This window comes from Pseudophryne corroboree, chromosome 10, assembly GCF_028390025.1.
Source record: "Pseudophryne corroboree isolate aPseCor3 chromosome 10, aPseCor3.hap2, whole genome shotgun sequence".
Taxonomy (NCBI): Eukaryota; Metazoa; Chordata; class Amphibia; order Anura; family Myobatrachidae; genus Pseudophryne; species Pseudophryne corroboree.
This window is the reverse complement of record NC_086453.1, coordinates 118000507-118026403: the sequence shown is the minus strand read 5'-3', so window position 1 is coordinate 118026403 and position 25897 is coordinate 118000507. Positions and strand designations below refer to the sequence as shown.

Sequence of the window (25897 nt, the reverse complement as noted above, 5' to 3'; positions counted from 1 at the left end):
ATACATGGGATTTAAGTAACAAATGTTATTTATTTACAGTTACTTATATAATGCCAGCGTATTCCGTTGCACTTTACATATATATGTACGGTGTGTGTGTGTGTGTGTGTATATATATATATATATATATATATATATATACATTCTCATGCCCGTGTCATCCTCTGCAGAATGTGGCACAGATGTGCAGTAGCATCTGGACTTAGCTTGCCTATGTATTGGTCTCTAAACAGATATATGTCACCTAGATGCCTCCTAGACAGGGAAAGGGCTCAGGAAGCCGCTTTGTTTTATTTCCGTTGTCATTTTCCCTCCTTCCAATCAGTGGCGTTTGAAATACTGCCATGATCTTTATCATGCAATAAAATGTACATGTGAAATGATAGTGCTATCCAACCCTGCAGTATACACTGGGCAGGTGGCCACTGGTCTGGAGGAAAGAGACTGGGGATTTAGGGATTTCACTATCACCAGCAAGAATTAAGGTCTTCACCGTAGGTGAGCTGTGGTTTAGCTCTGTGGGTGGCTGTGCATACCTAATTAGGTTCTTATAGATCTCTTACTGTATATGTTATGCTTACAGTATATGTTTGTATCGACTCAAAAATGAATGTTCAGTGCTTCAAATAAATGCAACATTGTATTACTTGTTTTATAGATATCAGTAGACACATATAAAAATTACAGTATGTTATATTGTAGAAAAAAAATATATACAGTATGTTGGATTACTACTGCTGATTAAATGGGTTTGTAAAATACATATTAATACCAGTATCTGATATATTATAGTGCAATTCATGTATAAATGGCTGTTCTAATACTGTATGACTACTTATAATGAAAAGCTATGTTGAAAGATTATTACAAATGACAGAATATCACAGGTGCTTTCAAAGCTGCCCATCATTATACAAGTCCCTGGCCTGTACCCTAATTCCATGTTTAACTATCAAAATTACTTTGGCTACTCTGTGACACTGATTCTGACAAATCCGTCCTGCTCACATGAAGGTGTTACCGGCAAGAAGGCCTTCTTTAATTCTGGGGTGGGGGGAGGTGTGGGGGGGGGGGGGGGGGGGTCACTATTAACTCTTGCTGCCGGTAACACCTTGACTGGTGATAAACTACAGCCCCTGTAAGATATGAAGTGTTAATGAGGTCATATTTCACAGTGACACCTCATACTTCATAGTTTATTTTACAGTGTTACAGAGTTTTTTAGTTCAGAGCCACTCTCTGGAGTCAGGAAATATGTGTGTGTGTGTGTGTGTGTGTGTGTGTGTGTGTGTGTGTGTGTGTGTGTGTGTGTGTGTGTGTGTGTGTGTGCGCGTGTGTGTGTGTGTGTATATATATATATATATATATATAAAACCATAAGAAATTAGCTTCCTCCAAATACAAGATGATAAGATAATTGGGCCTTAGCCTACAGTAGTTCTCCTGTCACTGAATTAAATATCACACTACTGGAGTTATTTATTTGAACATGAAAATCAGGAGAGACATATTTTATATTTCATGTCGGGACCATGTTATACCAATTATTGTTACAAAATTATTCAGGGCTGACCAATCCTAGGAGAGGATTGAAACAGCTTTCTCTGACATACAGTATTCTGATTGTGTAATCCTGTTGCAGTAATTGCACAGTACGTATATTCCGGGGGAGAGAATCAGCTTCTGCACAAAGCAGGCAACAAAATACTCTTCTATGACCATGTTTGCTCATTCGCAGGTTTTTTTGTGTGTGTTTGCTGCCCAGGAATCTATGTACAAGGTGTATTGTTTTGGTGCTTCCGCAAACATGTATTTTATGGTGACTTGGATTTTTAACAGCCTGAAGCAAAGCATTGCCTTAATTCTCCTGTTACATAGAGCTCAGCTACTGTATGTTATTGTAGATATGACTTTGACACTGTTGGGAACTCTCTTCATAGCAGTTTAAAAGAAAAGGCAAGTGTCTGTGACCTGCCTATTGGCTGACATTATCAAAGCAGTCCTAAATACAGTGGAATAAGTAAATGTTTTAGGGCCTTTTTCAGTGTTTACATAAAGGGTTAAAGTAAAAAGGATATGGGATGCAATTACAAGTGTTACATAAAGGGTTAAAGTAAAAAGGATATGGGATGCAATTACAAGTGTTTTATATAATTCTTTTTAGAAATAAAGAACCAACAGTTCTATGTATACACTGCCAAATGCACCAAACCACACACGTTATTCACTGTCAGTGCCCGAACCACAGAATATATGTTTTATTGGACATTGGTCTAACTCAGTGGCAAACGCAGGATTTCTAGAGGGGAGGGGGGTTCCAAATGCAGTCCACAATCTCCCACTCTGCGGAACATTGGAGACAGTGCAGGAGTCTGGGAGAGCAGTAGAAAAACCTAGTAACGACTCTGGACATTAATGTAAACATTGGTCTTTGTATACACTGGATACTGTATGAAATACAGTATTAATATCTAACTCTTTATATGGTCTATAGTATAGGCTGTATCAAACATATTTAAATAATATTAATACGATAAGTGGTCTGGAAAAGTTTAAACATACCATAATAAATAAATACACAAACATAACAGAACCAGTACTGTACTTTCAAAGCACACATTCTCCCACTTCATGGTAAGGCTCCTGTCTTTTCTTCCTGGCAGCTACTCTCTGGTCCAGTGCACTGAGTGAGGCCTCAGATCAACACACACACGGCAAACTTGGTAGAAGAAGCTGCTACCACTGGGCATGTGTATCAGCTCTGCTCTCTCCCTTAAACTGCATGATGTGGCGACAGTTCTAGTAATCGTATTATATACCATTGCTATTGTTGTCATAATTTGAGCCACTTGCCAAGAGGAGGGGTGTTTCTGGGCAACCGGAAACCCCCCTGCGTTTGCCTATGTAACTAGTACAGTAATTTCAACATTTCAAACATTTTTTATATGATATGTATATCAATAGGATTCATGAAGACAGTGCTGCTATTACATTGATTTTGGGTTTTAGATCACGTGTGCTATCCATACAATACCATAATTTAGGCAAAACACATGTACAGTATTGCAGATATAACTCCATTTTCACTTTACAGTTAAAGTGAAAGGTAAGTGACTGGATGTGACATCCCATAAGGCTTTTAGAACTGTGCCTCGGATGTATTGCAGGAATAAAGACAAAAATATTTGATTTTAAATAATTCACATTTTGATTTTGAAATCAGAATGCAATCAAATTAAATCAGTTCCTGTAAACTACAGGTTTTCAAACAGCTGACCGGCCCTTCAAACATAAATGAGTACAGTACATTGAGGTCTCAGTACTTTAAAACCTGTCATGATTTTGACTTTTTTTTCAACCACTTCAAATTTTCTGCAACCTCTGCGTTTGAATTCTGCCACTTAATCATTTAAATTGTGAATTTATCTGCATTTGGGTAGAGAACATTGCATGTTTGTCTAAGGAAATAAGCTGTGTTTAGCGGTATCCGTTCAGATGGTCGACCATGTTATGGTCGACAGTCATTAGGTCGACCACTATTGGTCGACATTGACGTGGTCGACATGGACACATGGTCGACACATACAAGGTCGACACATGAAAAGGTCGACATGAGTTTTTTTAACTTTTTTTTCTTTTGGGGAACTTTTCCATACTTTACGATCCACGTGGACTACGAATGGAACGGTAATCTGTGCCGAGCGAAGCGGTAGCAGAGCGAAGGCACCATGCCCAAAGCATGGAATTGGGGTTCCCGGTCACTTTACGCAAAAAAACGACACCAAAAAAGTTAAAAAACTCATGTCGACCTTTTCATGTGTCGACCTTTCATGTGGCGACCATTTTCATGTGGCGACCATGTGTCCATGTCGACCATGTCAATGTTGACCAATAGTGGTCGACCTAATGACTGTCGACCATAATATGGTCAACCATTCATACCGGAACCGTGTTTAGCATGGTAACCTGCCCATCTCTATCTACAGATATTAGCAGGGCTCACAGATTATATGGCTTATATGAAAATTATATGAAATCATTGTTACACATAAACAAATTACCATCAAGACAGGAAAGCTAAATATGTGGCTAAATGCAGTAGCATCCCTTCAATACTCTTTGCTTGGAACTACACATTACTGTGCATTTTATCAGAGTTTAGTGTTTCAGAACACAGGGCTCTAAGTGCTAAGCCTTGGAGAGAGATAAAATAGACGACTAGCCAATCAGCTCCTAACTGCCATGTTACAGGTTGTATTTGAAAAATGTTAGTTAGGAGCTTGTTGGTTGGTACTTTATCTCTGTACACTTTATCTATCTCCAAAGCTTAGTACATAGACCCCATAGTTAATGTATCAAACAAGCAGGAATGTTTTTGATTAACTTTATCCAATACATATAAAGTTCATAACATAACATAACAGAGTATTAACAGGAAGAAGGTATATATAATAGAGAACACTTGCATAATACCGCTCGATTACTCAGTGGTAGTTCAAGACACAGTGCCACCTACTGTTTTACTAGCTTCCAGTCAACATTTATCCTGTAGCTTTTGATATAATACAACTTTTTTAATACCTCTCAACAGTTGATGTTCAGATGAGATACGTCTTCCTAAAATGTGGGTTTACACTTTATATAAATTAATTACATTTGATTTTTACTGATAGATGTACAGGTTGATACCATTGTTGAACAATTTACTTGGAACCGAACATTACTGTACATTTTATCAGAGTTAAGTTTGCATAACATGGTCTATGTACTAAGCTTTTGAGATAGATAAAGTGGACTGAGCTAAAGAACCAGCCAATCAGCTACTAAATGCCATGTTATAGGTTGTATTTGAAAAATGGCAGTTAGGAGCTGGTAGGACGGTATAGTACTTTATCTTGATTGTGTGCCCTCATCGTGGTCCCCAACCCTACTCTGAACTAAATTAATTGCTCCAAAAAACATATTGATGGTATGTTTAGTGTTTGATTTTTGCTCTTTACATTAAGTCTAGCAAGGCATTTACATAATCCCTTTGGTCTAGTGTGTACGATTCTGTATTATTTGGAACTGTCACCATATCCAAGAGTACTGTAGTCCCTTCCACTATTCAGTTTTATAACTTGACATGTTTTTCTTCAGGAATAAAAGCAAATTCTTTGCACTAAAAAACTCTGATGTGTTCCACTAGGTTTTTTACAAAGCCAAAGTTCAGGTAAGTAGCTGTCATTGCTGCTTCACATCAGTGTTTTTGATATAATCGGGAGTCAGCTAGCATGCATCTGATCAATTCCATCAGGGTTCTGTTCTTCCTTTTAGCTACCCAGCTGGTGTATTTGCGTGTCACTTGTTACTTGTCATTGTTTGTCATGTAATTTGCCAATACTTCATCATTGTTCTTCATTGATAAGTAACAGTATATCTTGAATAGTCATCTGTAAAAGTCACTATACTGTATATCTGTTACCTCCAGGTGTGTATAAGTTCATAGGATCAAACACATCAATGAGTATGAGAAGAAGTGTTCTTGAGGCTCTGATCTTACTTCATTTGAAAGTATTTCTAATTGTTACTTTATCTTTTATGTAAAAAATATACATCATAATGACTGTGCAAGCTGATTGAATGAGAGCCTTTGTCAGGTCTAGTATATTTAGTTTTTGGATACTTTATGGGGGTCTGTGCCCTGGTTGTTAGCGCTACATATGAAAACAATTATTGTATCCATGTGTGTTTAGTCTTATGTGTTACTTTTCTATGTTGAGACATTATATGTTTTCCGCCACTGGCTATAAGCTTTGTTTCCATTCAATATGGCAAACTTGCCATCTTAGAATTGGATATTGAGGCCTTTAGCCACCATGTGACTTACAAATAAGGGAGTTATTCAAATGATATATCACATCCAATCTCATTACAAAAGTGATCCCCTTTTTCACTCTAATTGCGCCCACAGTAATCAGGATTAACTACGTAAAGGTTTGGGTGCTCTGGCTACCTCGGGAGTAGCAAGCTAAAATTATTATACCACGCCTGTCAGCAGAAACAGATCGGGTGTGGTAGGGGGTGAAAAGAATTGAATACTGCCCTAAGAGTCTGCCTTCTAGCCTAGGAACATCCTTTACTGGTACGGCCAGATTGCTCCTGTTAGTCTTAGGAGATTGTTCCTTTTAGTCTGAAAGCATGTGAGTAGTTCCGTCAGTGGTGGCACGATTTACTCACGCAAAATACATTATTTCTTTGTGATACGGAATATGTTCTGTAAATACGTTTATATAATTCACCATGTGACTGATTTATCTCAAAGCTATGCGCCATCAATAGAATAGATAACCGTCTACAGCATTGCTTTAAAAGTTCCACTGCATTCATTTGTGCAGGCATAGGTGAGTATGGTTTTAACTTTAACTTTTTGAATTATTCCTTTTGTGCAGTAATTTTTTGGGATAGACAGGACAGGAATAATCAATTTAAAATAAACAACAAAACATGTTTTTATAGAGCACATCAGAAAATGACAGAGTACAATTACCAATAATGAAGAGAAACAATATGTTCACACAAAGACTATAAATATAGAATATAACACATATCATCATGTGATACACAGCGCAAATTTGTACTCCTAAACAATAGAGAAGTACAAAAGAACATTTTAATAATAAGAGAAAAAAAAGGGTCTTTTCACTTATTTAAATGAAAAGTGACCAATACCAACAGTCAACAAGCAATAATTAAAGAAAGAAAGAAAAGCGAGGAGGCAACTTAATCCTCCAAGGGGGCAGCCTCAAACGCACAAGACAGTAATAAACACCAAAATGACTACACTTAGGCTTATCCTCCAAGAATATTCTAGTCTCATAACAACCGTGTGTTGAAAGCAAGTTGGCAGAGTATCCACATAGATTTCCCATAATTCACTGTTCTCTAGCTTCCATATGGAGGGAGGCCTCCAGCCAATCCATTTAAAATAGAAAAAGAAAACTCTTGGAAAAGAGACAAACTAGGAGGGTTGGGATGAATCCATTGCTGGAGTATGGCTTTTTTAGGAATACTCAAACTTTTATTTTTAATCTTTCTTAACAAACCTGATTTGGGAAACCTGAACTAGGCTGAACAATATAGTTGTATTTTTGTGTTTCACATATGAACACAGTTTTTGGGTTTACTTGTCATTTTATATGTATCTACTGGTTCAAATTCACAGGATCCGGACTATAGGTTGACAGTGTCTAGTTTGACAGTCAATATGATGACCCAATATGGTCAACATGCATTAGGTCAACATTGACAAAATGTTGATATGGACAAAAAGTCGACCTATGAAAGGTTGACACTGGAAAAGGTCGACATTGACAAAAGTTCGACAGGTCTAAATGGTCAACATAGCAGTGGTCAACACATATGGTCTATACGTGTTTTGGGAGGGAGCAAGACACCATGCCCAAAGCATGGTGAATGAAGTGAGCCTACGAGGGGACGCATTTCTACAAATGGTGGTCCCAGAAGGAAAAACTGTCCATGCTAACCCCAAAAATAAGGGTGTTGACCCTTTTGTGTTGACCATTGCCAGGTCGACCATTTGATCCTGTTGACCTTGTGTCCATGTCGACCTGCATCGACATTTCATAGGTTGACCTTTTGTCTACGTTGACCTTTTGTCAATGTCGACCTAATGCATGTCGACCATATGTATCGCATTCCGGAGTTTGGTGTATGTGCGGTAAGCGGCCAAACCTTGGGGTAGATGTATTAACCTGTAGAAGGCATAAGGAAGTGATAAAGCAGTGTTGAGTGCAAGGCGATAATGCACCAGCCAATCAGCTCCTAACTGTTAATTTACATATGGGAGCTGATTGGCTGGTGTGTTTATCACCTTGCATTTATCACTGGTTTATCACTTCCTTATGCCTTCTCCAGCTTAATACATCTGCCCCCTTAGGTGCATTTTCGGAGGTATAACCACAACATATGCTTTGCTGCATCGCTCCCTGAATCTGGTCAGAATGAGCAAGAGTTTTTTCTAGAGGTTTTGACGATGTTTAGCAGCGTAACAGATTTATTTCTAACATGCTATTTAGCAAAGAAGCAGATAGTTAGAATTTAAACCATCTCTTCTACTGATCACACTTACATTGCTTCTTATTCTATGTGTAGATAATGGGCCTAATTCGTATGCATTGCAGCTGCAAGTGCGGACAGAAGTGGCAGCCACTTCTACATCTTTATTGTATACAAATATCCATATGGCTTCAATTGGAAAGCCACACCGGCAGTGGTGTACCTGTAATGGGTGCAAGGTGTGCGGTGCACATGGGCCCCTGGGTCCAGAGAGCCCGCACCACACTTTTTGCACTCATATAATTATATTTACCCCTCCTAAGTCCCACAGCAGCCATTGGGCTGCAGACAGAAATCACAGAGAAAATGGCGCAAGCGGGCATTATCCCAGTGATTTGCACATGCACAGTAGAGATGTCCTCGGGAACAAGGTGCTAGTGCCATGATTCCAGAACCCTGTGCATGTACAGTAGAATTTGGCAGAAAGCCAGTTGGCAGAGTCTACAGTGCTGCTGTCGGAGAGGGGAGGGCCCACACAGAGCCTGAACATGGCCCCTTCCTCTCTTAAACCATCCCTGCACACTGCCTACTGTTGTTACTGTCCGAAGCTGCAACCGACATCAATAGTATTGGCACTAGCACAACCCCATCCTGGGAGCAAGAGATTCATCAGAAAGAGGCATCCACTTACCTCAGGATAGCACTGAACTCAGGCTACATGCCCATGACACTCCCATGAGACCTGACATATCGCCCATTTTGTGGACTGAGAGATCTGACCAAGATTTGGCTGAAATAGAATCACCTGCAGATATGCAAATGCTGCTTCAATTCACCATTGCACATGCACAGGTTGCTAAAACTTGTTATTTGTAGTGATGATCTAAAGATGGATGCAGAAGCAGGCGTGGCAGCCTCTATTGGTGGTCGCCCATCTTTGCCATTTATGCAAATGGTGCTACATAATTCTTTCTTATAAACATCTAAGCACGAAGCACCAATATGTGAGGACTGAGACGCCCACTTTCTGCATCTGTACACACAGTAACACATCAAAATAATACAGATTGGTGAGTCTTTAGACACAACCACCAGTTGCACCATGGAAACTTGTGGCAGCATTAGGGCAGGTGCAGTCTCTCCATCTGACTATGGCCTCCTTTGTCTTCAGCTGTGCTTCTGTGAATGCAGCGTTTTTCACTGACTCACCCCTGCGACACTCCCATAACATGCCCATTGCACTATTTTTGTGCCCTTTTTTCTACCCAACTCCCAGTCACCACCCAATAATGCCCATCACCTTCCACAACATTTCTGATTGCAGCAGCGTCCTTGTACAGACACTCCGAGTAACATATGCACGGGAGTTGTCAGAAATTTTTGTGCATGCACCGTTGCAAAACATGGCTCTACTACTGTACATGAGCATCTGCATTGCACGGCTCGCAGCGTAAATAACCTATAACTCTGCCTATGAGCTTAAACTTGTGTCATTGTTTGGCAGCTGTGATGGCAAATTTACATTTCTGAATATGCTAAAATTATAAGTGCATTATTTTTGTGTCAATGTGCCAGTTTTTTAGGAAAACCCAACCTGCGCTCCAGAGTGGAGACTTCTTTGAATTCATAAGAAAAGCATTTTAATGTTGTTTTGTAGAGCGAAATATTTAAGTGAGGTTCCCCTCTTAACCTAGTACAAGCCCAAGGTGGCAAAGGGTGAAACACCAAATCATTGAGGGGGCATGTCTGCATAAGTTGGAATGCACTTCAACTATTTTATACCATTTTCTTGCAGTGGAACAAAGACTTAAAACTTAAACAACCTTAAAATACACAACCTTAAAATACACATAGAAAAATAAAATCTATATTCTATCTTGTCACATACAAGAATAGCAGCAGTCTCTGTACTACTTACACACTGGGCCAGCACTCAGGAGGACTCTGTGTGTTGTGTCTCTCTAGACCAGGGGTGGGCAATTATTTCAGCTGGGGGGCCGCTTAACACTTCCAGCGAATATTCGAGGGCCACACACAAAATACTCAAAAAGAGATCCCTTTTTACACATTACGGCAGACAGCGTGCCCTTTTTACACATTACGGCAGACAGCGTCCCCCTTTTTACACATTACGACAGACAACGTCCCCTTTTTACAGATTACGACAGACAGCACCCCCATTTTTATAATTACGTCAGACAGCGCCCCCGTTTTTATACATTACGGCAAACAGCGCCCCCATTTTTATACATTACGGCAGACAGCGCCCCCGTTTTTATACATTACGGCAGACAGTGCCCCCGTTTTTACACATTACGGCAGACAGCACCCCCGTTTTTACACATTACGGCAGACAGCGCCCCCGTTTTTACACATTACGGCAGACAGCATCCCCTTTTTACACATTACGGCAGACAGTCCCTACCCCCCTTTCCCCACCCTCCCCTAAACCTATATAGCAGTCCTTACCCTCCCCCTCCCCTAAACCCATATAACCGTTTTTAACTCCCCTCCCCTGAACTTATATGGCAGCTTTAGCTTTATCCAAGACACGGGGTTTACCTATTTGTCAGTGGCAGACGATCCCCGCTGTCTGATGATCCGCGCTGCTGCTGCTGCTGCCGCCGCTTCTCCTCACTGGCCGCCGCTTCTTCTCCCCGCTGGCCGCCGCTTCTTCTCCCCGCTGGCCGCCGTTTCTTCTCCCCACTGGCCGCCGTTTCTTCTCCCCACTGGCCGCTTCTGCTCCGAGTCCCCACTGCAGTGCCCGTCCAGCGCCGCCCCCTGTGACGCCCAGCGCATGATAGAGGAAATCCCGGTCAGCTGACCCTGTGACGTGAACGGGATTTCCTCAGCGGCGCCGCGTCTGAGAGCAGTGCAATGACAAGCGGCCTGTCGGGCCAGGCAGGATCGGTCCGCGGGCCGCATCCGGCCCCCGGGCCGCTTGTTGCCCACCCCTACTCTAGACCCTCATTAGATAACAGGTTACACAGGACCCAAACACCCAGGTGAGGAGGAGGAGAAGCTGGGAACCATGTGTTACTTAGATCTCTTTCCACCATTCTATCTCCTCTAGTCGTGAAACCCGATACTCCTGTGTCTCTGCCTGCACTGCATGCTGTCCTGCTCGCATTCTGGCTGCATAAGAGGGAATCTAATGATGTCAGTGTGCTTTGGCCAGGGGACCCCCTGACGAAGGAGGGCCTGGGGTACTGTATGCCCTGTGCCACCCCTTTAATCTGGCTATGCTGTGACAGCAAAATAGGGACTGTCCCGGAATCAGGACAGTTGTAAAGCAGGGCTGTAGCTAAGGGTGAGTGGACAGTGCTGTCCCAAGGGTGCTCCGGGAAGCTCAGAGCAGTGCTACAGACCCCCTACTTCAGCGCTGTTGCACAGTATGGCTTCAAGGTATTTAGAGGTTACACTTACAGGGGTGTTCTCAGTCTAGTAAGAGTACAGAAAAGTACATGTTACCTGCATGGTTCACACAGATGAAAAGCGGTGGCTCCTACCTTGGTGAAAAGGGGGCTGCTGCGAGTCCCGCTCCATAGTCCCTGTGGCCGGGTCCCCACTCCCTTGCCCTTGCCGCCGGCCGGATCCCAGCATCTGTATAATGTAGTTTACAGACGCAGGGACCGGCGTATGCACAGTACCAGCGACAGTACTGCCCATCGGCTGCAGTCCATAGTAGACAGCTTGGGCTGACGAGGTAAGATACTCTCTGCCTATCGTAGCCTGGTTTTGCAGTCCTAGAGGGAGGAAACACCTCCCAATGGGACTGCCTATAGTATCTGGGACTGGCAGATAGGACATCCAATCAGTAGCGGATCTTGCCACGGGCAAGCAGTACTTTTGCCCGGGGCGCCGCCTTCCGGAGGGCGCAGGGCGCCTTCCGGAGGGCGCCGCACCAGGGCAAGATCCGCTGCTGCAGTGTGTGCCCCCCGGCCCCCGCTGTCGCCCTGCTGCCGCTGGCCGCTGGGAAGGGAAACTAGACGCGTACGCGTCTAGTTTCCCTTCGTGGAGAGGTCCTTTACTGTGCTGTGCGCGATGACGTCATCGCGCACCGCACGGCCAAGGTCCTCTCCACGAAGGGAACTAGACGCTACGCGTCTAGTTTCTCTTCGTTGAAAGGACCTTTGATGTGCGGTGCGCGATGACGTCATCGCGCACCGCGCATCATTCCAGTCTGTACAGGGGGCGTAAATGACCACGCCCCCTGTATGAAGCCACGCCCCCCAATGCCGCCCTGGGCGCCAGAAGCCCTGGAACCGGCCCTGCATCCAATAGGAAGTCACTGGCAGACACAGTGAAGCCAGTGCAGTGTCACAGTCTGCATCTGGCTTCAGTGACAGTGAGCTGGGTGGTGGATTTTACCTGGAGGGGGGCTGCAGTCCTGCAGCCCATAGGTACAAATTGCCACTGCAGATGAAACATGTTTTTAAACCCAGACAGAATGATCCTATGCCTGTCACATGCTATCCCTGCTCTAAGGAACACTGCAGCTTAATTTCAATGGGCAGAGAGTGCATCATGTGCCTGATTGTACCTTATACCTCATAGTAACATGACCTATCTGTAACTCTAAATGTTCGATGAGATCTCTCATGTGTGACTAATAGGCTCAGAAAAGCACTCTAAGGTACCTGACACTTTTTCTCCATTAATTGCTTGGCCAAAATTATGCATATAAGTATGCAACGTGTTTGAAATATTGATGTATTATTTCCAGACGTATGGCTAAATAAATAAAACCCTCTTAAAACGTCTTTCTTATTTTATAGCGTTATGTCTAACAAGTGCTTGGTAAATAATTAATTGTTTAAATATTTACTTAAATGAATGATAGGATTCTTATTGATTTTGGCTTACTGCCAGATCGGAAACCAGTGAGGCTGCATGGAGGGCTCGGGTGACCTGCGGCTCATTAGATGTTCATAAAATACAGTACGACTATAAGGGCGAGACAATCAGGAATTGTGTCTCCACATTTTATTATCCTGGGCAATTGTTTTGCCAAATAAAACTGTGGCTAGTTTTAGCGAATAGACTTAGGGCCTAATTCAGACCTGACTGCAGCAGCAAATTTATTCTCTAATGGGCAAAACCATGTGCACTGCAGGGGGGTGGGGGACAGATATAACATGCAGAGAGGTTAGATTTTGGGTGGGTTATATTGTTTCTGTGCAGGGTAAATACTGGCTGTTTTATTTTTACACTGCAATTTAGAGTTCAGTTTGAACACACCCCACCAAAATCTAACTCTCTCTGCACATGTTATATCTGCCCCACCTGCAGTGCACATGGTTTTGGGATCCCAGGATCCCGGAGTTATCCCGGCATTATGACCGGCGGATCCCAAACGCCGGTTACCCATACCCAACCCGTCCCACCTAATGGGAAGGCTCCTGTCTCTTCTTTCTAGTAGCTACTTTCTGATCCAGTGCACTGACTGAGGACCCAGAGCTACATACACAGAAAACTTAGTAGAAGAAGCTGCTACCACTGGGCATGTGCAGCAGCTCTGCTCTGTACCTGAAACTGTATGATGTGGCAGCAGCTCTAGTAATCATATTATATTCTATTGCTATTGTCATAATTTGAGCCACTTGTCACTGGGCAATTGGAAACCCCTCCCCCAGCGTTTGCTTACGGAGTGGCGGTAAAAACAAAGGTTTGTCACGACCAGTTTTGGGACATGCATCAGCCTGCATCTGCGATCCCATACACAGTAACAGTGGCTATCTCACTTCCTGCACTATGCTGCACAACCTTACGGCTACTCATTAGTTTGATAATCGAGCGAAGCTGATATGTGCGCAGCTACTGCAGTATTTGCATATATTCGCACAGTACCTGAGTACACATTCATTACTGTGACAGTATTAGCGTACAACTCTAAACCAGGCCCAGAAAACTGTAAGCAATCCTGGCCTTCCACTAGACGAAGGACGGATATTCGGCATAGAGGGACTGATACCTGCGTTACCATAATGTAGTACGCACGTGGTCTCAGTTAGATGGAACAGTGTCCGCAGCTGTGTCCGACTCAGAATGAGGTCCATAGCGCACTTTGCATATAGTACTATAGGTCTCCTCATGCCATACACAACGTATATAACAATATGAATAAATATTATAGATGAATGAGCTATAGTAATAATTGTTAATGCAATATTATATAAGCTGTGTTCTGCACGAGGAGAACAATCTATATCTATACATCCATCTTTGATGAATTGTCCTATTAGGATCACCTACTGTACTTTATACTGATTGCGCTCCTCACAGTTGGCATCTAATGTGGAAGCTCAGTCACAGCCAATGGATCAGAGGAGATACCCTTGCTCACCTTCATGGCCTGCGAGAGGGGGTGTCAAAGGGTACACCTGTACTGGGCCCCAAGGATCAGAGGAGCCTTAAATTTAAGCCCCTTCGTGCCCATCAGGAATACAAACCATCTTTTCCAAATAGAGCAGTCTCTCACACACAGTGACTGTGCAGCATAATTGTGCACCTGTTATTCTGGGTCTAGCTCCATTGCAGGCAGTTACGAGACATGGCAGCAGGATTCCCATTCTCCGCTGGTCAGGATTCCCATGTCCTGCGTTGTCCTCTTCTGGTGTGGTGTGTGGGCCGCATGGTACCTGCAGTGTGGTGTTCGGGTCTTGATACTGGGGAGTGCAGCTCAGGTGAGTCTCTCCCTGGGGTAAGAGTGGCTTGGTGAGGGAATACAGAACTTTGGGATGGGGTGAGGGAGCTTGAAATGCAGCATGGAGAGAGACAGACTGTGGGATGTGTGGGAGGAAGCAGAGAGGGAGACACAGACTTTTATATATATATACTAGGTGCTTCATCGCGCCCTACGGGTGCTCTTCACACCGTCGGAAGGGGCTGCGCCCCTTTAACCCCTGCAGAGACGTGGGGCACCAGGGAGGGGTCGCAGAGATGTGGGGCGCCAGGGAGGGGACGCAGAGACGCGGGGCACCAGGGAGGGGACGTAGAGACGCGGGGCACCAGGGAGCGGATGCAGAGATTTGGGGCGGCAGGGAGGGAACGCAGAGATGCAGGGCGGCAGGGAGGGGACGCAAAGACGCGGGGCGGCAGGGAGGGGACGCAGAGATGCGGGGCGGCAGGGAGGGGACGCGGGGTGGCAGGGAAGGGACGCAGAGATACGGTGTGGCAGAGAGGGGATGCAGAGACGCGGGGCGGTAGGAAGGGGACACGGTGGCAGGGAGGGGACACAGAGATGCGGGCGGCAGGGAGGGGATGCAGAGATGCGGGGCGGCAGGGAGGGGACGCAGAGATGCGGGCGGCAGGGAGGGGACACAGAGATGCGGGCGGCAGTTAGGGGACGCAGAGATGCGGGCGGCAGGGAGGGGACGCAGAGATGCGGGGCAGCAGGGAGGGGACATGGCGGCAGGGAGGGGATGCAGAGATGCGGGGCACCAGGGAGGGGACAGAGGCAGGTTGGCAGGGAGGGGACACGGTGGCAGGGAGGGGATGCAGAGATGCGGGCGGCAGGTAGGGAAAGCAGAGACGCAGGGCAGCAGGGAGGGAACGCAGAGGCAGGGAGTGGACGCAGGGCGGCAGGTAGGGGACGCAGAAACACGGGGTGGCACGGAGGGGACGCAGAGACGCGGGGCGGCACAGAGGGGACACGGTGGCAGGGAGGGGACGCAGAGTCGCGGGCCGGCACAGAAGGGACACGGTGGCAGGGAGGGGACGCAGAGATGCGGGCGGCAGGGAGGGGACACTGAGACGCGGGGCAGCAGGGAGGGGGTCCAGAGATGCGGGGTGGCAGGGATAGGACAGAGGCATGTCGGGGACACAGTGGCAGGGAGGGGATGCAGAGATGCGGGGAGGCAGGGATGGAACGCAGAGACGCAGGGTTGCAGGGAGGGGACGCAGAGAGGCGGGCGGCAGGGAGGGGACGCAGAGGCAGGGAGGGGATGCGGAGCGGCAGGGAGGGGGCGCGGAGCAGCAGGGAGGGGACGCAGAGAGGCGGGCGGCAGGGAGGGGATGCAGAGGCAGGGAGGGGATGCGGAGCGGCAGGGAGGGGACGCAGAGACGCGGTGCTGCCTGTACAGTCTCTCTTACCTGTGAGGTTGGTGCAGCGTCCACAGTAGCAGGCGCGCTGTCCCCCCGTCTCTGGCCTGTGGAGCCGGCAGCCCAGGGGCCCTGTGGCGTGCAGTCCGGGTCTCTGGGGATGGTGGGAGGCAGCGTTGTATTAGGCGTGCGGAGGAGGCGGCGGGTGTCTGTACGCGGCGCAGGGAGGGCTATGAAGCCTTCTCCTGCGCCACCCATCCCTTCTAATGCGTATGGCGGCGGCAATCAGGCGCGGGTGATGCCGACCTGTAACCTCACTGTCTTCGTCCGTTGTGCGGACGGCGTCTGGCGGGACAGTGGGTCCCAGCCGCGGCTGCAGTGCAGGAGCTGGCTCTGGTGGTGTGTGGAGGGCGGGAGGGGTGGTGCGGCCTGCGGCTGTCTGGTCGGCCGTGGTGCGGGCGGCGGGGCCCGGCTACCGCGTCCGTGCCGCAGATGGCTGGGGGAGATGCTGGGCTTGTGCGGAGCGTGGGATCGTTATGCGTGGGGTGTGGGGGTGTCTGGGCCGTCAGTGGCTGCATGTGGGAGCTGGTGGAGGGTGGGTTTGGGGGTGTCTGGTGCGGGTGGCATTGGGGTGTCCATGGTTACCTGGCACTGTGGTGTCCCCTGGCGGCTTCTGTGTGGGGATGGTGGGGTTATGTGGCTGCTGCTCCGTTCTGCTAGTGGTGTGCTGGGACAGGGCAGGAGCTGCTAACTCCACCCAGGCCTGTAACTCCACCCACCACTGTGACTCCGCCCAGCGTTAGAGGGCCAGGCACAGACTTATAATAAGGCAAATATATAGGAGATATATATATATATATATATATATATAGCCATAAAAAGGGAGAGCACTCACCAGACTTGTTAAAAGGTAAAATCCTTTATTTCAGAACAGGAAGTCAAACAGCTACATCGACGTTTCGGTCCTGTCCAGGACCTTTGTCAAGATACAAACATGGTGCAGTGTCCAGACATTTATACCCAAACAGGTTCCCTCCCACCAATAAGGTGGGACACACCCACTCATGTTTAACATTATGTATACTCCTAGTTCTATAAATGAGATAGGAAAACAATCAACCATATGGGCTCTGTACATACAAGATATTTAGTAAATAGTCATCAGAACGGATCAGTAAGGCTTAATAATGCATATAAACCATTAGAAAACGGCGTGCGTTCCAGCGGCCGAGTCACTTCCGGTCCATGAACCGCACATCCGGTCACGTGTCCCGGAAGTCAGCAAAACAAAGCAACTTCCGGTCCGTGACCAGCACATCCGGTCCCAGGTCACGGAAGTGAACACGGCGCACGACACATGTAATATTTAATGAAAGATTATCATTATTATTTATATGTCTAACATCTAAGGAACAGTTGTATAGATATTTTTGATCGCCACATTATATATGTATGTGGTGGGATTGAGGGGGATACCACTTTAAGATCTTTCATTAAACATTACATGTGTCGTGCGCCGTGTTCACTTCCGTGACCTGGGACCGGATGTGCTGGTCACGGACCGGAAGTTGCTTTGTTTTGCTGACTTCCGGGACACGTGACCGGATGTGCGGTTCACGGACCGGAAGTGACTCGGCCGCTGGAACGCACGCCGTTTTCTAATGGTTTATATGCATTATTAAGCCTTACTGATCCGTTCTGATGACTATTTACTAGATATCTTGTATGTACAGAGCCCATATGGTTGATTGTTTTCCTATCTCATTTATAGAACTAGGAGTATACGTAATGTTAAACATGAGTGGGTGTGTCCCACCTTATTGGTGGGAGGGAACCTGTTTGGGTATAAATGTCTGGACACTGCACCATGTTTGTATCTTGACAAAGGTCCTGGACAGGACCGAAACGTCGATGTAGCTGTTTGACTTCCTGTTCTGAAATAAAGGATTTTACCTTTTAACAAGTCTGGTGAGTGCTCTCCCTTTTTATGGCTATTCTGGAACTATAACCTGATGGTTATCTTTCATTTGGAAATGCACCCCAGCATGAATATGGATTATGTGAGTGTGGACCCTACGGATTGGTTATATATATATATATATATATATATATATATATATATATATTTGTTTTTTTTCTTATTTATTACCAGTTTGAGGGGGCCCTGTCCCAATGCATCTAGAAAGACACCTCTCCATCAGCAGTTGTTAATTTCATGCCCCATAGTAATGTCCTAGTTTATTTTATGAACCATAGTAGTGCCCTGGTTTACATTATGTCACATTTTATGGTTGCCAGTACTCATTATGCCACACAGCACACCCAATGCATATTAGGACATACAGTGCCCCATGTTCATATTATGCCACATTACAGTGCACCCAGATCACATTAAGTAATAGTATAGTGCCCTCCTGTTCATATTTTACCACATCACAATGAGCAGATCCATGGGCATAACTAGATATATTTTAGGCACCCAAAAAAAAGTTTGTAAGTGCCTCTATGTATCACCCAGTGGGGAAAAATGTATGCGACTCATGTATCTTTAACAGGGAAGTTGGCCCCTCTCAGCTCTGGGCCCCATAGCATCTGCACTGCCTGCATCTATGGTAGCTACGCCCTTGCGGCCCCACCCATTGTGTTGTGCCAACTACCCTCGCTGCTCACCTTAGAAAATGGGAGGTGTGGATGGAAACCTCTCCTCTTGAGGCTGGAAGTGTGGCATTTGTGTGACATGGAGAACCAGCAACCCCACAGCCAGGAAGAAGCTATCAATAGTCTCCAATATGTATGGGGGCATCGATGGAGCATTAAAAAGAATGGATTATTGACATGGTGCTGATCCCTGACCATTGGTATCCTGGGCAAGTGCCTGAATTCACCTAGCAGCGCTATGAGCCCTGACTATACTACATTTCTATTGATTTAATTACAGTATACTGCATGTCTGTCTAATATTGCAACTCTCTGCTCCTCTCTATAGACCCTTACCACTTACTTACCACTTACTTATATTCCCTTTCCTGTCCTGCCAATCCTACTGTATTTTAAGAAAGTTACATCCTTCCCTGTTCTCCAACAAACTTTAATGATTTCTTGTTGCTGCAATACTCTTTTAGAAGCAGATAAATTGTTGGTAACCTTTTAATTTGTAGTAATACATTTTATGGCCAAGGTAAACATGTCTATGGTGCAAAGACAATTTTCAACACTCAGAATGTATTTGTGAACTTTTAAGTTGGATTTTAGTATTCTGAATATTTGCTGATTGTCAATTAACAAAATGGTGTTTTTTTAAAGTCAGCCCATTCTTTTGTCAAGACGTTTCCTTAACTTGACGGTTTCCAAGGGAAACTTTTTGATGATTTTGCTTGCTCATATGACATGGCAGAATTAGGTCACATTAATCTGCAGTCAAAGAGAAGGGGGTATCTGAACTTGACTCTAGGGTAGATAAATACAGACAAATGGTTCTCTGGTGCCAGAAAGCTAACTCTGCATGTGGGAGCAGGGCCCTTGTAGTTGTGCCCCCACTAGATTTGCCCCCCAGAAGATGTGCCCCCTGTAGATGTGCCCCTGTAGATATGCCCCCTGTAGATTTGTCCCCAGTAGATGTGCCCCCAGTAGTTGTGCCCCCTGTAGATTTGCCCCCGGTAGATGTGCCCCCAGTAGAGATGCCCCTGTAGTTATGCCCCCTTAGATGTGCCCCCAGTAGAGATGCCCCCTGTAGATTTGCCCCATTAGATGTGCCCCCTTAGATGTGCCGCTAGTAGAGATGCCCCTGTTGTTATGCCCCCTAGTAGCGCCACTTACAAACACAAAAACAAAAAAAACAAAAAAACAATACTCACCAGCCCCTGCAACGGCACTTGGTGTACCCACGGTGCTTGCTCCAGCCTGAGTGCGGGATGCGAGGTGCGGGTGGGCGGCGGGTGCCTGCGGGGTAACTGCGGCCATGCTCATGGGCTGCAGTGCCCTAGGCGCCCGCCCTGCTTGCCCATGCCTAGATCCACTCCTGTGTGGCAGGTGCATTGGGCATGTTGTGGTGAATTTGGCAATCACTGCAACAGCTGCTCGATGCCATGATTCACAGCGTCCAGCTGCAAGGAAACAGGGCCACATTGACATGATTCACACTGAAACGCATCATAAAGCTCCCGGACCGACCATTTCACTGGGGAAGTGAGCAGATCTTTGGGGCTTTCCTCCTCTCTAGGGAAAACCCAATAGTAAAAAGAAACCATATAATATGTACAATAAATTGGATTTAAAGCAGCGCCCACAACACTAGTAAGGAAAGAAACAACAATTTCCGAAATTAGTAGACGTACAAAATAGCGAAGGGTATTGGTGCTAAAAAAAAATGGATATTCCATTTGTTTCCTGGTTCCAATGAACCCTTGAACCTGAAGAAGGTTTCACTGGAACACGAAACGCGTTGCACAGATTGCTTTCTGCCTACATCTGGGGGACTGTTTGATCTACAAACTTTAAGGACTTACTCTCTGCAATAGTGCAGAGCTACTTAGTCCAGGACCCTTTTGCTCTGCTGGCATTAGCTGAGGGATCACCCCTTAATTTGTCCATTGTATTTATTTGAATTATGTGAAAGTATGTTTTATCTTTGTAATTTAGATGGAATAAAAATTCCATATTTTTAACACATGTTCCCGGTTATTCGGGTAATTATTATTGAAATATCCATTTGTTATTTTAGCTCCAATCCCCTTCGTTATGTTGTACTTCCTACTCTCTAAGGAGCCCAGCAGAGCTCCCTAACATTGAGCGTCTCCTAGATATTCTACGAGAATAGGCAAGTATGATTTAAAACTTTAGAAGGAAATTCCCTTTAGCAGAGTTTTACCAAACACCGCCATTACAGTCCAGGTTTAAAGAATATCCATGCTTGAGCATAGGTGACTTACTTAGTACCAAACTAAAGTATAATATCCTGCACCAGACGAAATATGGTAAGTGAATTATTATATAACTAGCCTTACCAGGGGTGTTTTGAAAGAGGAGGGACCCGCGTGCAGCTTCCGTTGTGGACCCCCCTCCTCTCCAGCAGCTAGTAGACTCTGGCATAAAGGCTCCAGGAACATGGCGCTCGCGTCTTGTTCCCGGGGACATTTCCAGTGCCCATGCGCAAATCACTGAGAAGGGCCATTTTCCAAGTGATTTGTGCCTGGACTGCAGGGCAGACAGCACGGGACTCCGAAGGAGTGAGTGTATATGGGTGCAGTAGTGTGTGCGGTGAAATTTACCAGTCTTAAATATTAAGTTAATTTTATAATTCACACATATTCCGCAGTGCTTTACAGAAAATATTTCAGTTATTCACATTAGTCACTGCCCCACTGGAGCTTACAATCAATTTTCCCTATCACATGTATACACACATAGACACTAGGGTTAATGTTTTTTAGAAGCCAGTTAACCTACTGTACCAGTATGTTTTTGGATTGTGGGAGGAAACCAGAGTACCCAGAGGAAACCCACGCAAACACAAGAACATACAAACTCCACACAGATAGGGCCTTGGTGAGAATTGAACCCAAGACCTTAGTGCTGTGAGTCAGCAATGCTAACCTCTATGCCAACTGTGCCTTAGCCAAAACCACCACTCAGCTCTGTTCATAAACCCAATAGAATGAAAAAGCATTTGCAGAACTTGAATATTGTTTTGATGGAACTTTGCACCACAGACTGTTTCTCTGCAAAACTCAAAGATGCTCTAAATAGAAAACCCCATATATTAAACATGGGAGTCATGTAAATTGTATGAGAAACAAAACTTTGTAATTAGACTATATCAAAACTACATAGTCTAATTACAATATGTATTTCAGTTTCTTTTTTTGATCAGTTTAATTACCTTTAAGCATTGCAGTATGCCTCATTTTAGTCAGTAATGGCTCTGTTCTTTAGAAAATCCTGATTTTATCTAGATGTCTTCATCCACAGGGGCACTACTGGCTTATGTCCAGAATCAGATAAAGTGCCAAACTACAATACAAGTGACTGTCAGGCAGGATGAATGTAAAGACCAGAATTGGCAGCTCAATGTGCGGTAAATACACCTTTCAGTTGATACAAATTGCTCACGGGACTATCAATCTCCAAAAGAATGTATTGCACCAGTCCCTTGACTCAGGGTGTTTTACCTTTATATAGGCATTTCCCCCGCATTGTTCAACAAATAATTCTAAATTAGTGCAATATGTTGTAATTTCATAAGAATACATTTAACTGTAACATGTCTGTAAAGACTTATTTCAAATGTTTATTTGTCATTATGTTAAATCTGTTTCTGATCTGATGACAGGTTATATGTAACCACCACTGCAACAGAACCATGTTCGGAATAATAATTAGAGTACAAGTTCCTGTCTAGATCTAGAACATCATATGTTCTCATTACAAATACTGCAGCCCCATTTTCATTTTTCACTATGATTAATTGTTAATTTATTTAAAAGTACACAGTGCATTTCACAGCAGTGCATGATAAGTAAAAGGAAGAAATTATATATTGGGTATTGTCATTAGTTTAATGATAAAAATAATGGGGTCAATGAGACCATATAAAAGCAGAAGCTGCATAATCAAAGACTATTGTTATATATCATATGGGACTCCAAGGGGTATGCAACATGTTAAATTTAAAAAAAAAACCTGTTTCCTAATGAGTGCGCATTGGTGACAATACAGTATATTACTCCTGATGATAGCAGTACATCATTTTTACCCAAAGTATTTACAATTTTGAGATATATTAAAGTCAACAGCGTTGTACAAATTATAAGGATATATCTTTTTTTAGATCTACAGTAACATATTAATTAGGGCCGGTTCTAGCCCTTGTGGCGCCTCGGGTGAAAATAGGGGAGTGGCTTCATAAAGGGGAGTGGTCAGTTATGCCCCCTGTAGAGTTGTGCCCCGTTTGTGCCCCCAGTAGTATTGCCCACAGTACAGTTGTGCCCCGTTTGTGCCCCCAGTGGTATTGCCCCCAGTACAGTTGTGCCCCCGTTTGTGCCCCCTAATTGCGCCGCTTACAAAAACATAAATAAATAAAATTTAAAAAAATTAATTAATACTCACCATCCCCGCTCCTGATTCCCGACCGCTGCTGCCCACTGCCCTCTGTCTCCGTCTCCGGCCGCCGGAGCCGCTCCTCTGATCTATGGGAGAGATGTCATGACGTCTCTTCCATAGCACCGCATAGACACTAGAGGTCAATCATGATGTCATCGCGCACCGCACAGCAGTGACAGCCAGCACCGTGGGGCACCACCAGTAGCAAATCTTGCCACGGTGGCGGCGCCCTCCGGATGGCAACGGCGCCCTCCGGAAAGCGGCGCCCCGTGCAAAAATCCTGTGTGCCTGTAGCAAGATCCGCTACTGATATTAATACATAGTATACAGTACATCAGAAGCCGCATGGGTGGCCTTCTAACCTTCATAAGGGCTGGACACTGTACACAAATTTCCCAAAATATAATCTAATCTAATCTATAATCTGACAATTAAACCAGAAGGAGCTTGGGGTCACTTGGGTCCGCAGGTGAAGACTCGGAGGGCTATATGTGGCCCTAAGGTTGTCTGTTGCAATCACTGGACATGGGTGTGATATATCTTGTTAGGGGGATTAGTTGTGCAAGTAAGTAAATGAATTAGAGGAAAAGAGTTTGGGGTGCTTTTGAATATAAATCTTGAAAGAAATCAGCTATAAGGTTACTGGTCTTTTGTAAATGTACTGTATATATGGTCTATAGCTAGCAAAGAGATTGGTAAACTGTAACTTGCCAATAGTTTAAATCTATTTCTAGGGTCACTTTGTATAATATGGAATAGTAGTATACTGTAATATAACACATTGCATATGTAATATAAAGGCAATTCTGGCATAATATTGAGGATATGGTTATGGTATAATAGGTCAACAGTGAAAAGGTCGACAGTGAAAAGGTCGACACCAAACGGTCGACATGCACAAGGTCGATATGGTCAACAATTCAAAAGGATCAAAAGGTCAACCTGGAAATGGTCAACACATGAAACGGTCAACATGAGTTTTTCATGTTTTTGGTGGAACCCCGATTAGTGTAGCGTGTCCCTTTGAATGGCTCGCTCCGCTCCGCTACTGCTGTGCTTAGGACAGGATACTGTTCCCAACTGTAGTCCACGTGGATGGTAAAGAATGAAACAGTTTAAGAAATGGAGAAAAAAACTAAAAAAAACTCACGTTGGCCATATGTTTTGTCGACCATGACCATTGTCATGTTGCCCTTTTGAACCTGTCACCTTTTGTCCATGTCGACCATATGCATGTCGACCATTTGGTGTTGACCTGAAGTACTGACTGTCAACCTATCATCCTGATACCGGAGCATACATATGGTGTAATCAGGAAGCAGAGTGAAGATCAGTAATAATAGTAATACATATGAGCAAGAACATACTGTATGATACACAGTGGATGAGGATAATGTAGATACAAGAAGTACCACAGGATGCTCTGATCACTTCTGATCCATGATAATCCAGTGCCACTATATCTAGCTCCTAGAAATCATTACGCCATATACAGTATCAACTACTGTATCCATGGGCGTTTCTACCATGGGTGCAATGTGTGTTGTGCACATGGGGGGGCCCACACCGCACACACTACACCCATGCTGTGTTAATACTTACCTTTCTATAGTCCTGCAACAGGCGCTGCAGCCGTGGCAAAAATCAGTCCCGCACTAGGAAATTAGCCTCCGGACTATGGCGGGCGCCATGTTTTCAGAGACATGCGGATGCGCAGTAGTCTCCGGCACATTACTAGAGGCTACGGCACCGTGGAGAGGAGGGGGCCCGCCCGGGGTCTGCCTACGGGCCTTCCTCTCTTAAAACTCCCCTGACTGTATCTGTATGAAAATATCAGTCAACTACATATAACACAGTGACATCATTTTAGAAAGTGTTTAATAAATATTAGTAAACATGTTATTTTTTGTAAATCCAAGCTGTCCGTGACACTGGCATTTACATTGTTAGAGGTTGGGCTATTACACTCAGGAGAAAAGGGTAGGGGCCAGGTAATAAGATAGATTGTTCATATTTGATTTTAAAGTGAAGTGAAATTACAAGTGGACAGACAGAAAACAGCTCCATATTTATTTTTAAAAGGAAGTTATTAGAATTTATATAAATAAAATGTTTTAAACATCAATGGGTTTCTTAAACATACTGTATCTGTGATATGGGTATGTTTTGTCGACATTCATCATACCATTCATCATCATCATCATTATTATTTTTACACTTTATTTATAAGGATCCATAAGTGGTCCGTAGCGCCATACAAACAGAAACAGTAGAACATTACATTTCAGTAACCAAAACATAAACAGAGCACAAGTAACAATTAGCACCACAATTCTCAATACACAATACAGCTGGGAAGCAAGCTGAGCGAGGGAGTAATCGGCGAAGGGTGGAACCTGTCTCCAATAGTGATGGCACAACTAGCAGTAGAGCTGTTAGTAGAGATGAAACAACTACGAGCTAGAGTAATTCCGGGCTAAATGTCCACTAAGTAGGTGGTTCTGCTGTGGGACCCTGGGGTGCCTTGGGGCACTTGTAATAGGCAAAACGAGTGTGGTATAGAAGATCTACAGTGTCTAGGTCGACATTTATTAGGTCAAACCTATATGGTCGACAGGCATTAGGTCGACCCAGGTTAACAGGACAACAGGTTGACCTATGAAAGGTTCACACAGGAAAAGGTCAACTGGTACAAAAA

At 44.7% G+C, this 25897-nt stretch overlaps 1 protein-coding gene across 2 annotated transcripts in view; it reads left to right on the top strand.

Annotated features, from left to right (window-relative positions):
- Positions 1-25897, top strand: part of CACNG8 (calcium voltage-gated channel auxiliary subunit gamma 8) — a 225887-nt gene that overhangs the window by 1139 nt on the left and 198851 nt on the right. The gene's annotated exons all lie outside the window — the stretch shown is intronic.